The following is a 14312-nucleotide window of genomic DNA, read 5'->3' on the forward strand; positions in this document are numbered from 1 at the left end:
AACTATGTAAATATACTTAACACTACTGACTTGTAGAATTAAAAACTGTTAAGATGGTAAATTTTATATTATGTGGTTTTTACCATAATTAAAATTTTTTAATTATTTTAAAAATCTTTAGGAATACATTGATTTGGAAAAGCAGAAATAAGAAATGTTACACATAGGTGGATTAGCACAAATCCATCACCACTAGTGGAGAACCAAATCAAAGCACATTGTCTACTGAGGCTGAGTGTATCATTAATACGCACGTGGATGCAGTATAGCAGAGTGAGTAAGTGACGGCTTTAGAGCCAGACTGCCTGGTTTCCATCCCAGCTCCACCACGTTCTAGCTGAATGACTGTAAGCAAGCTACTTACCTTTCCTGTGTCTCAGTTTCACCATCTTTAAAATGCAAATAATGCAGCATGTTCCTCACAAGGTTGTTCTATGGTTTAAAGGAGTTCACACAGATGTAGCACTTAGAACAATGCTTGACACTCACTGAAAACCACTCAGTAAATAATGGCTGAAAGGACTTCCGGCCAAGATGGAGGCATAGGTGGAAATACTGTGCCTCCTCGCACAGCCAAGTTTAAAGACAACAAAGTTTTAGCAACAAAAGTGCAACCAAAACACAGAAAATTGAACTGTACAAGTCTGACAACAATGAACCATTCAGCCAGACTGGTAAGAGGGGCTGAGTCAATGTCTGGCAGAGCGATGACATGCAGGAAAAAGTGGCCAGACTGACCCAGGCACGCAGGCGGCAGTTGGCAGATCCCAGGTGTGGGGTGGCAACAGGTGGACCCAGTGAGGGTGCAAGGCGGCTGGTAGACCATGGTCACACATTCACGCACAGATAAACCAGGCCAAGGAGTGAGCAATGAGACAGACTGCACAGGCTAGGGCCCCAGTGAGAGGAGTTAAAGCCTAAAAGCACCAATTGGAAAAACTTTCGGGGTCAAGGTGCTGGGAGAAGTTCCCAGGCTCACAGAGAGTTTGTTGGAGAGACCCACAGGGTCCTGGAGGGTACATAGGCCCACATACCTGGGAGCCTGCACCAGGGGCGCTCAGTTTGCTTGCAGGAAGCAGCAGAGGGGACCAAAATCCGAGAGAGAGTGGAACAAATTCCATTGCCCCTCTCTGACCCCACCTCCACATACAGCATCACAACCCAGCAACATGGGTTGCCTGACACTGGGGAACAATTAAGGCCCTGCCCCTCATATGTAACAGACGTGGCAGACATGAAGAGACAAAAACATTATGGCTCAAGAAAAACAGCTCAAAGCCCCAGAGCCAACACTTCTAAGTGACCAAGAGATAGCCAATCTATCAGGTGCACAGTTCAAAATACTGGGGATCAGGATGCTCACAGAACTGGTTGATTTTAGTCACAAATTAGAGGAACAAATGAAGGCTAAACTAATTGAGATGAAGGGAAATACACAGGAAACCAATAGTGATGGAAAGGAAACTGGGACTCAAATCAAGGGAGTGGACCAGAAGGAAGAAACAACCAAACAGAAAAGAATGAAGAAGCAAGAGTTCAGAAAAGTGAGGAGAGGCTTAGGAACCTCCAGGACATCTTTAAACGTTCCAACATCCAAATTATAGGGGGTACCAGAAGGGGAAGAGGAAGAGCAACAAGTGGGAAACTTATTTGAACAAATAATAAAGGAGAACTTCCCCAGTCTGGCAAAGGAAATAGACTTCCAGGAAATCCAGGAAGCTCAGAGAGTCCCAAAAAAGTTGGACCCAAGGAGGAACACACCAAGGCACATCATAATTACATTAGCCAAGACTAAAATGAAGGAGAGAATCCTAGAAGCAGCAAGAGATAAGGGGACAGTCATCTACAAAGGAGTTCTCATTAGACTGTCAGCTGATTTCTCAAAAGAGACCTTACAGGCAAGAAGGGGTTCTTGCCTGTAAAAAGAGGCAAGAACCTTTTCTTTCTAAAAAGAAATATTCCAAGTCATGAAATCAAAAGATCTACAGCCAAGTCTGCTCTATCCAGCAAAGTTTTCATTTAGAATGGAAGGGCAGATAAAGTACTTCTCAGATAAGGTCAAATTCAAGGAGTTCATCATCACCAAGCCCTTATTATATGACATGTTAAAGGGACTTATCTAAGAAAAAGAACATAAAAAATACAAACAGTGAAAGGACAGAAAACTCACAGTTATTAACAACCACACCTAAAACAAAAGCAAATTAAGAGGACAGCTAGATCAGGAGCAGAACCATAGAAATGGAGATCACATGGAGGGTTAGCAACAGGGGAGTGGGAGGAGGAGAAGTGGGGAGAAGGTACAGAGAATAAGTAGCATAGACAGTAGGTAGAAAATAGATAGGGAAGAGGGCAAGAATAGTATGGGAAATATAGAATCTAAAGAACTTGAGACACGTGGACATGAACTAAAGGGGGGATGGTGGGGAAGGGGGTGTGCAGGGTGGAGGGGAATGAAGGGGGGAATAGGACAGCTGTAATGGTATAATCAATAAAATATTTAAAAATAATAATAATGGCTGATATTAACTGCAAGATGTGCCCCCCAAAACTAAAAGGTTTCAAGAATCATACATTATATATGTTAATTAACAAACAAATTGGAACTTTACCAAGACTATGACTTACCAGCAGTAGGTCATAATTACAGTTATTGTTAGAGTTTAGAATGGCAATGCTATAAAATTTAAATGATGTGCAATTAAGAAATCAAGTGATCCAAAGCACTCTAAAGATAGAGAGAGTATAATTTTCAAGTCTTGGAGTATTGGCATGCATTGTAAGGACCGGACACACTAATAAATAATTAATTGGACTATACACAAAGGTACTTGCAGATATTTTAAATTTTAAAATACAGACTGTTACAAACTCTACCTATTCATAGAACCAGGGAAAAAGAGGGGACAGGTGAGGAGGGAAGAAAACTAAATCCTCATCTTCCATAATAGGGTTGTCCCTTAAAAGATTAGAAAGTAAGTCAGTATTGCCATGTTAATCAGAAATATGGAGATTAACACTAGAAGAAATGTTTATGATTACCCATGGAAAGCTAGAATAGAGAATTGGGAGGGGAGAGCAGAGGGCTGTTTTTTAATAAATTATTATAGGCCTTATGATATTATTTGATTTCTTATACTGTGTATGTGTATACTTAGACTAAAAAACACTTTAACCTATTTCTTGCAAATTAAAACTACTAAGACACCATTTTTTACCCTCAGACTGGAAAATGTCCAAAATGATCACACACTGGCAGAAAGGCTACAGAAAAACAGGCCCCTTCATATCTAAGTGAGCGTGTGAATTTGTATAATACCTATGGAAGACAACTAAATATTATCAAAGTCAAAAAACACATATTCTGTTTGACACAACAAGACAATTTATAGGAATTTATCCTACAAAACATTTGCAAATGTGTGAACTGATGTGTTCAAAGTTATCCAATATTACATATAAGAGCAAAACCTTGGAAATAACCTAATTGTACATCAAGAGAACAGTAATTTAATAAATGATGGTTCATCTACACACAGAGATGCAAATATTTTTGCAAATATTTTTGAGAAAAGAGAAAGTTTTTTGTGTATTGATATAGTAAGATGAATTTTTAAATGAATAGGATGGGGAGAAGCATATAGTTGTACTCACTTATATGCATATACATATTGTGTATGGAAGGATAAACAAGAAACCAGCAACAACAGTGATCTACTGAGGAATAAAAACTTAAAAATAGGAAACAAAGGTACCTTTCAATCTACCTTTTTTTTTACACTGGAACTGTATAAACAGCTTATTTGTTCAAAAAGTTTTAATACTTTTTAAAAAACAGACTCCTTCCCAGTAAATTCAATCAAAATTGAAAACCCTCCATTGACTCCAAATAATACTTGTTCCAACTCAGAAACCCAATGAACAGGCCCTGGCCAGGTAGCTCAGCTGGTTAGATGTCAAACCAATACGCCAAGGCTGCAGGTTCCATCTCTGGTCAGGGCACACAAAAGAATCACCCGATGAATGCATAAATAAGCTGAACAACAAAGTGAATGTTTCTCTCTCTCTCCCTTTCAAATCAACACATGAAAAAATTTTAAGCCACTCAACAAGTTCAAGATATATGTCATTAAGACCTATAAGACAAGACCCTGGCTGGTGTGGCTCAGTAGAATGAGTGCCAGCCTGAGAATCAAAGGGTTGAACCTTCGATTCCCAGTCATGGTGCATGCCTGAGTTGTGGGCCAGGTCCCCAGTAGGGTGTGTGCAAGAAGCAACCACACATTGGTATTTCCCTCTCTTTCTCCCTTCCTTCTCCTCTCTAAAAATACATAAAATCTTTTTTTAAAAATCTACAAAATGCTAACCAAAAACAAGAAAATGGGAAGTGCCAAGTAAAAAAATTTTTTCTGATTTTTAAAGAGTTTTGGTTGTAAAAAAGTAACCAAAACTCTTATTCTACAATACCATCAGTTAGCCAATAAATATCATTCTCATTAGCTTTATAAAGTAATAAGAAAAAGAAGAGATCCAAATTAATGAACTGATATATTCTACAAATAGTTAGGAACCAAAAAAATTATTTCCTTAGGGCAAAAAAGTGGGAATGTGAGGCCTTTCCAAAGTCTGTTTCCTCAATAAATGTCTTTTATGTATTGGCTCTTTTTGATCCATATGCCACTCTAATCTAAAATCTCTCCCATAATTATAAGGTCTGATCACCATAAACTTTATTTTGGAAAATAAAATTTTCACTTAAAGAAACCAATAAATTATTTTTTGTTAATAAAAATCTTGAATTGAAACAAAGAGACAAAGTTGGAAATTGGATCCAAAAAGAATTCTGAAAATTTAAAATACAATTTAGGTGGAAAATCAGAAACTCTGTGATACCACAACTCCTCTTTACTACTATTATGTTACAGGACCCTCCAAACTGCTCCACATTAGTCGTCAGTGGCAGCCGTAAGTGCGGGAGTAGAGGGGGCTCAAAAGGAGGAGAGAAGGAATATATGTTTGTCTCTTCCTATTTTACTGCTAGCTGGGTGGTTAGAATTGTCTGTATCCTCCTCCTCATGTAGGTGGCTCTTTCCCAAACCAATGGAGCCAAATTATCCTTAACAATACTGACCATTTCATCCTCATCCCCATACACATGCATATATAAACTCCATTCCTCCCATCTCCCCAAAGCACAGAGGCATAAGCAGCTCAAGGGAACGGAGACAGTTAGTAGGAAAAAACAAAACAAGGTAACTAGAAGCAACTTTTTATTCATGGATTCCAATCCATAAAGGGAGATTCCGCTATAAATCACATAGAAAGTGATTTATAACATCCCTGCTAACTTAACAAACATTATTAACTGACCAACTAATAAGTACTTAATGCGAATCTACTATGCGTCAATGTTTGTAATAAAAAATTATCAGCTTTTCTGTCTGGATGCAATCATCAGGTAAGCAAATGTGGGCACTTACAAGTATATCCAGGAGCTACGGAGAAAGAAGCAATCCAATGTACCGTGCTTTCTTCTCAGGGTGCACTGCCAGCAACACTCACCCTCATGCAGCCCCACATGGAGGGCAGGCTGGGATACAAGGCCAAGCAAGGTTATGTAATGTATCAGATTCGTGGCTGTGGTGGTGGCCACAAATGCCAAGCTCCTAAGGGTGCAAGCCATGGCAAGCCTGTCCCCCACGGTGGTAACCAGCTACAGTTTGCTGAAAGCTTTGTCGGTTGTCCAGGAGCGAGCTGCACACCACTATGTGGTTCTGAGAGTCCTGAATTCTTACGGGGTTGGGGAAGATTCCACACACACATTCTTTGAGGTTATCCTCACTGAGCCATTCCGCAACGCTATCAGAAGGAATTCTGACACCCACTGGATCACCAAACAGTCCACAAGCCGGGGGAGATGTGAGAGCTCACACCTGTGGGCCCCAAGAGCCGTGGCCTTGGAAAGGACACGAGTTCCACCGCACTACTGCTGGTTCTCGCTTGGAGAAGGCGCAATATTTTCCAGCTCCACCATTACCACTAATATAAGTAATGTTTGTACAATTTTTACCTAATAAACAATTTAGGACAGTCAAAAAATTATGAAAGATGGACTATTTATTCAGCCTTAAAAAGGAAGAAAATTCTGAGACATGCTAAAACATGGATAAACGTTGAGGACATGCTAAGTGAAACAAGCCTATCACAAAAAGACAATCACTGTATAATTCCACTTGTATGAGGTGCTTAGAATTGTCAAAATCATACAAAGTAGAATGGTAGTTGCCAGGGATTGTGGGAGAGAAGAATAAGGAATTAAGTAGTTTAGTGGGTATGGTTTCAGTTTGGGAAGATTAAAAGGTTCTGGAGATGAAATCAGTGATAACTGCACAACAATCTGCATGTACTTAATGTAACTGAACTGTACACTTTAAAGTAGTTAATTTTACGTTATATGTATTTTGTCATAATTTTAAAAAAATTTAAGGCAGTAAGATAAAAATATAAAAGAAAAGTTGATTTCTTGACCGAGCAAAAAATCACTAGAAATGCTGATTAAGGAAAATGAGATACAGCATAAATACCAATACCAACAAATTTTTTTTAAAGAATCAGTATAGGCCTGACTGGTGTAGCTCAGTGAGTTGGGCATCATCCCACAGACTGAAAAGTTGCTGATTCGATTCCCAGTCAGGGCACATCCCTGGGTTGTGGGCCAGGTCCCAGACTGGGGCTGTGTGAGAGGCAACCGATCCATGTTTCTCTCACACATCAGTGTTTCTCTCCCGCTCTTTCTCCCTCCCTTCTCCCCTCTCTAAAAATAAATAAATAAATATTTTTTAAAAAAATCAGTATAGATTTTCAGACAAAAATATAATACAAAAATGTTATATAAGTACACTTGAAAATTTAGAGAATAAATTTCTTGAAAAATAAAAGTTACTGAACAGGAATACACAAAAATAGAAAATCTAAATAACCCTATGTCTCTAGAAGTAATTGAAGTTGTAATCTCAAATTCTCTCACAATGAAAATGATCTCGTCTTTGATCTGCTGCTGATAGGAATGTAAACTGGTACAACCTCTTTGGAGTATAGGTGTAAATTTCTAAAGTAAAGCATTTGTCAATCCTATGACCCAAAAATTACATTAAGTACTAAGAGGAATTCTCACCATGGTACATGCAAAAACATGAGGAAGTCATTTATAACAGTAAGAAATGGAAACAACCTAAATGTCATTGACAGGAAAATGAATAAACTGTATTATATTCACTAAATGATGTATTACACTACAGAGAAAATGAGTCAACTACAACTATATGTAGCAATATGGATAAATCTCAGCAATATAATGTTAAGCATAAAAAAAGAAAAGTCAATTTTCAGATTATATACAAATATACTGGACAATATATTATTGAGACACATCTATCAGATAAAACTATTATTTGAAAAGGCAATGAAAAGAGTAAAAAATAAATTTAGAATAGCATCTACCATGAAAGCCAAGGGGACATTAGAGAGAAAGATACATAAAATACTGACAATATTCAGTATTAAACTTCTTAGGTTAGATGATGGGTTCATGAATATTCCGCATAATATTTTTTAAAATATTTATTTATTTATCTTTAGAGGGGAAGGGAAGGAGAGAGGAAGAGAAACATCAATGTATGGTTGCTTCTCGTGCATCCCCTGCTGGGAACTGGCCCCTGCCGGGAACTGGCCTGCAACCCAGGCATGTGCCCTGACTGGGAATCGAACCGCAATCGTCTGGTTCACAGGCCCGCACTCAATCCACTGAGCTACACCAGCCAGGGCCGCATAATATTTTTTAAAACCAAATGCACAACATAAACAAAATGACAAAAGAAGTACACAATAAAGTTTTTTAAAGGGGCCATTGGTGAAATGTGGAGTAACTGGTTCCACACGATGCTAGTGGACCATAAGCATGTCCTATGACCCAGATGTCCCACTTCAAAGTATATGCCCAACAAAAATGTATGTATATGTGCACCAAAAACATGTACGAGAATGTTTCTAGCAGCATTATTTGTAAGAGTCCAGAACTAGAAAAAAATCTAAACATCTGTGAATGACAGAATGGATAAACAAACTGTGGTATATTCACAGAATACATTATTGTCCCACAGTGGAAGGGAAAGAGATACCAATGAACATGGATGAATTTTAAAAACAATGCTCAGGGAAAAATGTCCGGTGTAAAAGAGTACATGCTATATGATTCCATTTATATGAAGGTCATAAACCAACAAAACTAGTCTATGGTAATAGGAGTCAGGATCATGGTGGGAGAGAAACTGGGTCAGGGCACAGGGGGGCTTCTAGGATCCTGAGAACGTCCTGTTACCATGATCTGCGTAATGGTTACATGGGTGTGTTCACCGGGTAAAAATTCATCAAATCGTACCCTTACGGATTTTGCATTTCACTCTGTATATATTACATACAAAAGTTGACCAAATAGGCTAGACAGCCTTTTACCGCTTAATGTAATAGTTTACCTGGTATTTCCCACTCCCCCTACCATGCCTACTGCCTGTGCCCCTGGCTGAACACTGTTAGTCAACAGGCGACCCTGACACGGGGGCTTTTCTCCCCCTACCATTCTACACTGACCTGATGTATCAGACCTACTCAATGCCAGTCGTGCCCACAATTACAATTACATAATTATACTGAAATACTAAACAATAAACTATGAATGTAAAAAAGTTGCTATTTCTTTGAAAACTAAGTTGAAGGCTCTGGAAGACTAAATACAAATCATTTGAAAAACTGTCCTCGGTTTAGGTGTGGTGAGACACATAAATAAGCCTGGGGAATTAAAAATCTAGGAGGAGTCCATACTCATTGCTTCAGGTAACTAAGAGTTCTCACTCCACTTAGAAAAGCTGTAATTGGAAGTTTCAAGCAATACATCACAGGGTGTAATTAATGCCAAAAAGATGCAGAACTCTAATCAGCAGACTCATACTTAATGTATCATAAGGATGGTGAATAAATGTATATTTGTTTTAAGCTGAAGTAAAATGCTTATGGTATGTATGTATGTACCATTTTTAGCTCCTGCTTTAACTAACTTTTTCCATTAACAGTAAACTATATAAGATAGAATAATAATAGATAAGAAAACTTCTATAATCCAAGAAAACTTGTAATAACTTTTGGCAAGTTAATATTATATACTAGACAGCTAAAGCAAAAATATTAACTGCAAACAAGTCTACTTACTAAAATGACAAAAGAGGAATCAATTGACCAAAACTGAGACTGAAGTATTTAAAAGAATATGCCACCCTGGCTAGTGTGGCTCAGTGGATTGAGTGTCAGCCTGCTAACTGAAAGGTCTCAGGTTCAATTCCCAGTCAGGGCACATGCCTGGGTTGTAGGCCAGGTCCCCAGTTAGGAGCGTGCAAGAGGCAACCAATCAATGCTTCTCTCGTACATCAATGTTTCTCTCCCACTCTCCCTCCCTTCTCTAAAAATAAATGAAACATTTTTAAAAGTAAAAAATTAAAGAATATGTCTTTGGTGCCATATTAATTATCATTAACCAAAAGGGCAGTATAGTTACCCTATTGTGGTATAATTATTAGGAAATTTAAGAGTTAAATAGTTTAGCTTCGGTCATAGTTGATGTGGAAAGTGTGCTCAGGAACTGGAATGCAATGACTCCAAGAGGTCCACAAGCAATTCAACCTTTGTGCCCCAAGGGGTCTGCAAGCAATGGAGATGGTACCTGAGCCACCGCATTCCAGGAAGGGAACATCTGTGATGCAGATAAAGAATTGAAAACCAAGTGATAAAGAAATACTAGGAAAATCACAGCCTGACTGCAACTCTTATCTAATTAACCTTTTTCCAAACCTATTATCTACCCATTCCTGCTCTTTAGAAAAAGGTCAGCTTCAGATGAGATGTTAAGATAGTTTTTAGGGTACATAATCTGCTGTCTTCTCGGACTGTCAGATTATGAATAAAGTGCCTATAAAGATTCAATCCTGCCCTGGATGGTGTAGCTCAGTGGATTGAGCACAGGCCTGTGAACCAAACAACCATGGTTCAATTCCCAGTCAGGGCACATGCCTGGTTGCAGGCCAGTTCCCAGCAGGGGACGCACAAGAGGCACCATACATTGATATTTCTCTCCCTCTCTCCTTCCCTTCCCCTCTAAAGATTTTTTTTTTTAAAGAGACTTCTGGCCAAGATGGAGGTGTAGGTGGGAACACTGTGCCTCCTCACACAACCAAGTTTAAAAACAACAAAGTTTTAGTAACAAAAACGCAACCAAACACAGAAAATTGAACCATATGGAAGTCCGACGACAACAAACCTTTCAGCCAGAATGATAAACCTGGTGGAGGAGCGAGCAGTGAGACGGGACCGCGCAGGCCCCAGTGGAGGGAAGCAGCAGAGGGGACTGCCATGCTTCGCAGATAAGGTCAAATTCAAGGAGTTCATCATCACCAAGCCCTTATTATATGAAATGCTAAAGGGACTTATCTAAGAAAAAGAACATAAAAAATACAAACAGTGAAAGGACAGAAAACTCACAGTTAATAACAACCACACCTAAAACAAAAGCAAATTAAGAGGACAGCTAGATCAGGAGTGGAACCATAGAAATGAAGAACACATGGAGGGTTAGAAACAGGGGAGTGGGAGGAGGAGAAGGGGGGAGAAGGCACAGAAAATAGCATAGACAGTAGGTAGAAAATAGATAGGGGAGAGGGCAAGAATAGTGGGGGAAATATAGAATCTAAAGAAGTTGAGACATGTGGACATAAACTAAAGGGGAGGATGGTGGGGGAGGGGGTGTGCAGGGTGGAGGGGAATGAAGGGGGGAAATAGGACAACTGTAATGGCATAATCAATAAAATATATTTTAAAAAATAAAGATTAAAAAACAGAAAAAAAATTCAATCCTTGTCTCTACTAATTGGTTCTGGTAGTAACAGGCAGCGCAAAGGCCACCTTTTCTGATTTCATAACTTGGTTAATATTGAACGTAATGGAGGTCTTAGAAGAAGATGGCTGTTGAGAGGCCTACATAAGGCTCAAGAACCAAGGTCTGAGTATCACTGAAATGGAAAAACAATGTCTGATGAAAAAATAGAAAGATGCTTTTGGTAATAAATATTCCGTGAAAGTTAAACTTTCTGTAAAACACAGTATTTTTTTAAGATTTTATTTATTTTTAGAGAGAGGGAAAGGAAAAGAGAAAGAGAGGGAAAGAAACAGCAATGTGTGGCTACCTCTCACATGCCTCCTACTGGGGACCTGGCCCACAACCCAGACATGTGCCCTGACTGAGAATCAAACCATCAACCCTTTGTTTTGCATGCCAGCACTCAATCCACTGAGCCACACTAGCCAGGGCTTAAGAGAAGAAAGGGCCGGGGGGCGGGGCGCAGAGAGGGGGAGAGCCAGAGAGAGAACACGCACCCTGATGGAGGTGGAACCTGCAACCTAGGTATGTGCCCTGATCAGAAATCAAACTCACAAACATTCTAATCAACTGAGCCAGCTGGCCAGGACTCAATCTTTATTTAATACCTAATACGTGCCAGGAAATGTACTAAGCTATTTTATACACATTACCTTCCTTAACCCTCGTAAGAATGCTGCAAGATAAAAGAAACATACTTCTGAAACAAGCAAAAAAGATAACAAAAAATACAGAGATAGAACAGGGAAGATAAGGGAGGTCAAACCAAATGACTGCAATTCTTTTGATACTTAAAACAGGAAAGAAAGCAAGAAGACTTGAGGGCATGAAGGAATAGGTAAGAAAACTAACATCTACTGCCTAACATGTGCCAAGCACTGGTATATCCTCGATACACAAATTTCATATAATTTTGTTTGGTAATTATTATTCATTTAATTGAAGAACTTGGGATTTTCATCAAACAGCTGGAGAGTGGTAGGGTAGTGATTCAAACCCAGGTCTACAAGACTACAAATTCTATTTCTTTCCACAGTACCACATTGGTGCTTCAAAATCAGGGATATGCAAGGGAAGAAATCTGGGGAAAATAAACATATCATGAAGCAGCAAAGATCCAATTAAAATAAGTATGAATTTGGAGCAGAAAATGCCAATCCTGTACCCTCTTCTCCCTAGGTTCAACTCCGTGATAAAAGTATTTTCATGGGGAAGATGCTAAAGTTGTAATAAATTAATTTGTACTCTTGAAGACTAAAATTAGGATGGGGAGTTTCCCCTCCTTCCAAATTATTACTACTGGTCTTTACTAATTAACTATCTACAAAATAGTAGGTCAAGGGTAGTGTTAAAGAACTTGTTACCTAACCATTTGAAGCTAAGGTTTAAGTCTGTTTAATCTTCAAACACTAATCTGAGGAAGTGTTCTAATGCCAATTAAAATAATAAAAAACATCATCTAAGGATAACTTACTTTTCTTTCATTCTGAAAACATTTTATTTACAACAAATACTAGTAAGGACCTAAGACTAACAGACATTGCACTTCTGGCCAAGATGGAGGCATAGGTAGATAGACTTTGCCTCCTTGCACAACCAAAAGAAGAACAACAACAAATTTAAAAACAAAAAATAACCAGAACTGCCAGAAATTAGAACTGTATGGAAGGCTGACAACCAAGGAGTTAAAGAAGAAACATTCATTCAGACTGGTAGAAGGGGTGGAGACGGGCAGCTGGGGCACAGAAGACACACAGCAAGGTGGCGGCTGGAGGACTGGGGCAGACAAGGCAACAGGTGGTAGGCCAGGCAGTCCCACATTTATGTGGAGATAAAGAAGGGAGGGGAACAACTGGGAAGCGAGACAGACCACACAACCCAGGGCTACAGCATGGGAAAAGAAAGCCCCAAAACCTGTGGCTGTAAAAACCTATCAGGGTTATGCTGGCAGAACAAAGTCCCAGCCTCACAGTAGAGTCCTCTGGAGAGACCAACAGGGTTGTAGAACGTACACAAACCCACCCGCCTGGGAATCAGCACCAAAAGGGCCCAAGTTGCTTGTGGGTAGCAGGGGAAGTGACTGAAAACCAGCTTAGAGCTGATCAAGTGTCACTGATTCCTCTTGGACCCCTCCCCACATACAGCACCACAACCCAGAGACATGGGTTGCCCCACCCTGGTGAATACCTAAGGTTCTGCACCTTACTACATTAACAGGTGCACCCCAACAAGAAAATATAACCCAAATGAAAGAACAGATCAAAGCTCCAGAAAAAATACAGCCAAGTGATGAAGAGATGGCCAACCTCTCAGATGCAGAGTTCAAACCACTGGTAATTAGGATACTCACAGAAATGGTTCAGTATGGTTGCAAAATAGAGGAAAGAGTGAAGGCTATGCAAAGTGAAATGAAAAATATACAGGGAACAACAGTGATGGGAAGGAAACTGAGACTCAAATCAATGATTTTGAGCAGAAGGAATAAACAAACATTTGACCATAATAGAATGAAGAAACAAGAATTCAAATAAATGAAGAGAGGCCTGGGAACCTCTGGGACAACATTTAATGCTCCAACACCCTAATCATAGAGGTGCCAGAAGGAGAAGAGGTCGAGCAATAAACTGAAAACTTATTTGAGAACATAATGGAGAACTTCCCCAATCCGGCAAAGGAAATAGACTTCCAGGAAGTTTAGGAAGCTCAGAGAGTCCCAAAGAAGTTAAACCTAAGGAAGTACACACTAAGGCACATCATAATTACATTACCCAAGATCAAAGATAAGAGAATCTTTTTTAAAAATATATTTATTTTCAGAGAGAGGGGAAGGGAAGGAGAGAGGGAGAGAAATATCAACATGTAGTTGCGTCTCATGTGTCCCCCACTGGGAACTGGCCTGCAACCTAGGCATGTGCCCTGACTGGGAATTGAACCGCAATCCTTTGCTTCGCAGGCCCGCAATCAATCCACTGAGCTACACCAGCCAGGGCAAGAAGAGAATCTTAAAAGCAGCAAGAGAAAAGAAAAGTTATCTACAAAGGAGTTCCCATAAGACTCTCAGCTGATTTCTCAAAAGAAACCTTGAAAGCAAGAAGGGGCTGAAGAGAAGTATTCCAACTCATGAAAGGCAAGGCCTACATCCAAGATTGCTCCAGCAAAGCTTTCATTTAGAATGGGAGGGCAGACAAAGTACTTCTCAGGTAAGGTCAAAGTCAAGGAGTTCATCATCACCAAGCCCTTATTATATGACATGTTAAAGGGACTTATCAGTGAAAGGACAGAAAACTCACAGTTAATAACAACCATACCTAAAACAAAAGCAAATTAAGAGGAC

At 39.4% G+C, this 14312-nt stretch overlaps 1 protein-coding gene across 9 annotated transcripts in view; it reads right to left on the reverse strand.

The window, feature by feature from the left end:
• Nucleotides 1-14312, reverse strand: part of SPATS2 (spermatogenesis associated serine rich 2) — a 115452-nt gene that overhangs the window by 62750 nt on the left and 38390 nt on the right. The window contains exon 1 of one of the 9 annotated variants that reach the window (XM_037030942.1): nt 3655-3704. The exons of the other annotated variants lie outside the window; for them this stretch is intronic. The gene's annotated coding sequence lies outside the window, so the exon portion shown is untranslated. Of the gene's footprint in view, nt 1-3654; nt 3705-14312 lie in introns of those variants that run through there. 9 annotated transcript variants of the gene reach the window in all.

Source organism: Sturnira hondurensis, unplaced genomic scaffold (assembly GCF_014824575.4).
Source record: "Sturnira hondurensis isolate 20B ecotype Veracruz unplaced genomic scaffold, ASM1482457v3 Scaffold0020903, whole genome shotgun sequence".
Taxonomy (NCBI): Eukaryota; Metazoa; Chordata; class Mammalia; order Chiroptera; family Phyllostomidae; genus Sturnira; species Sturnira hondurensis.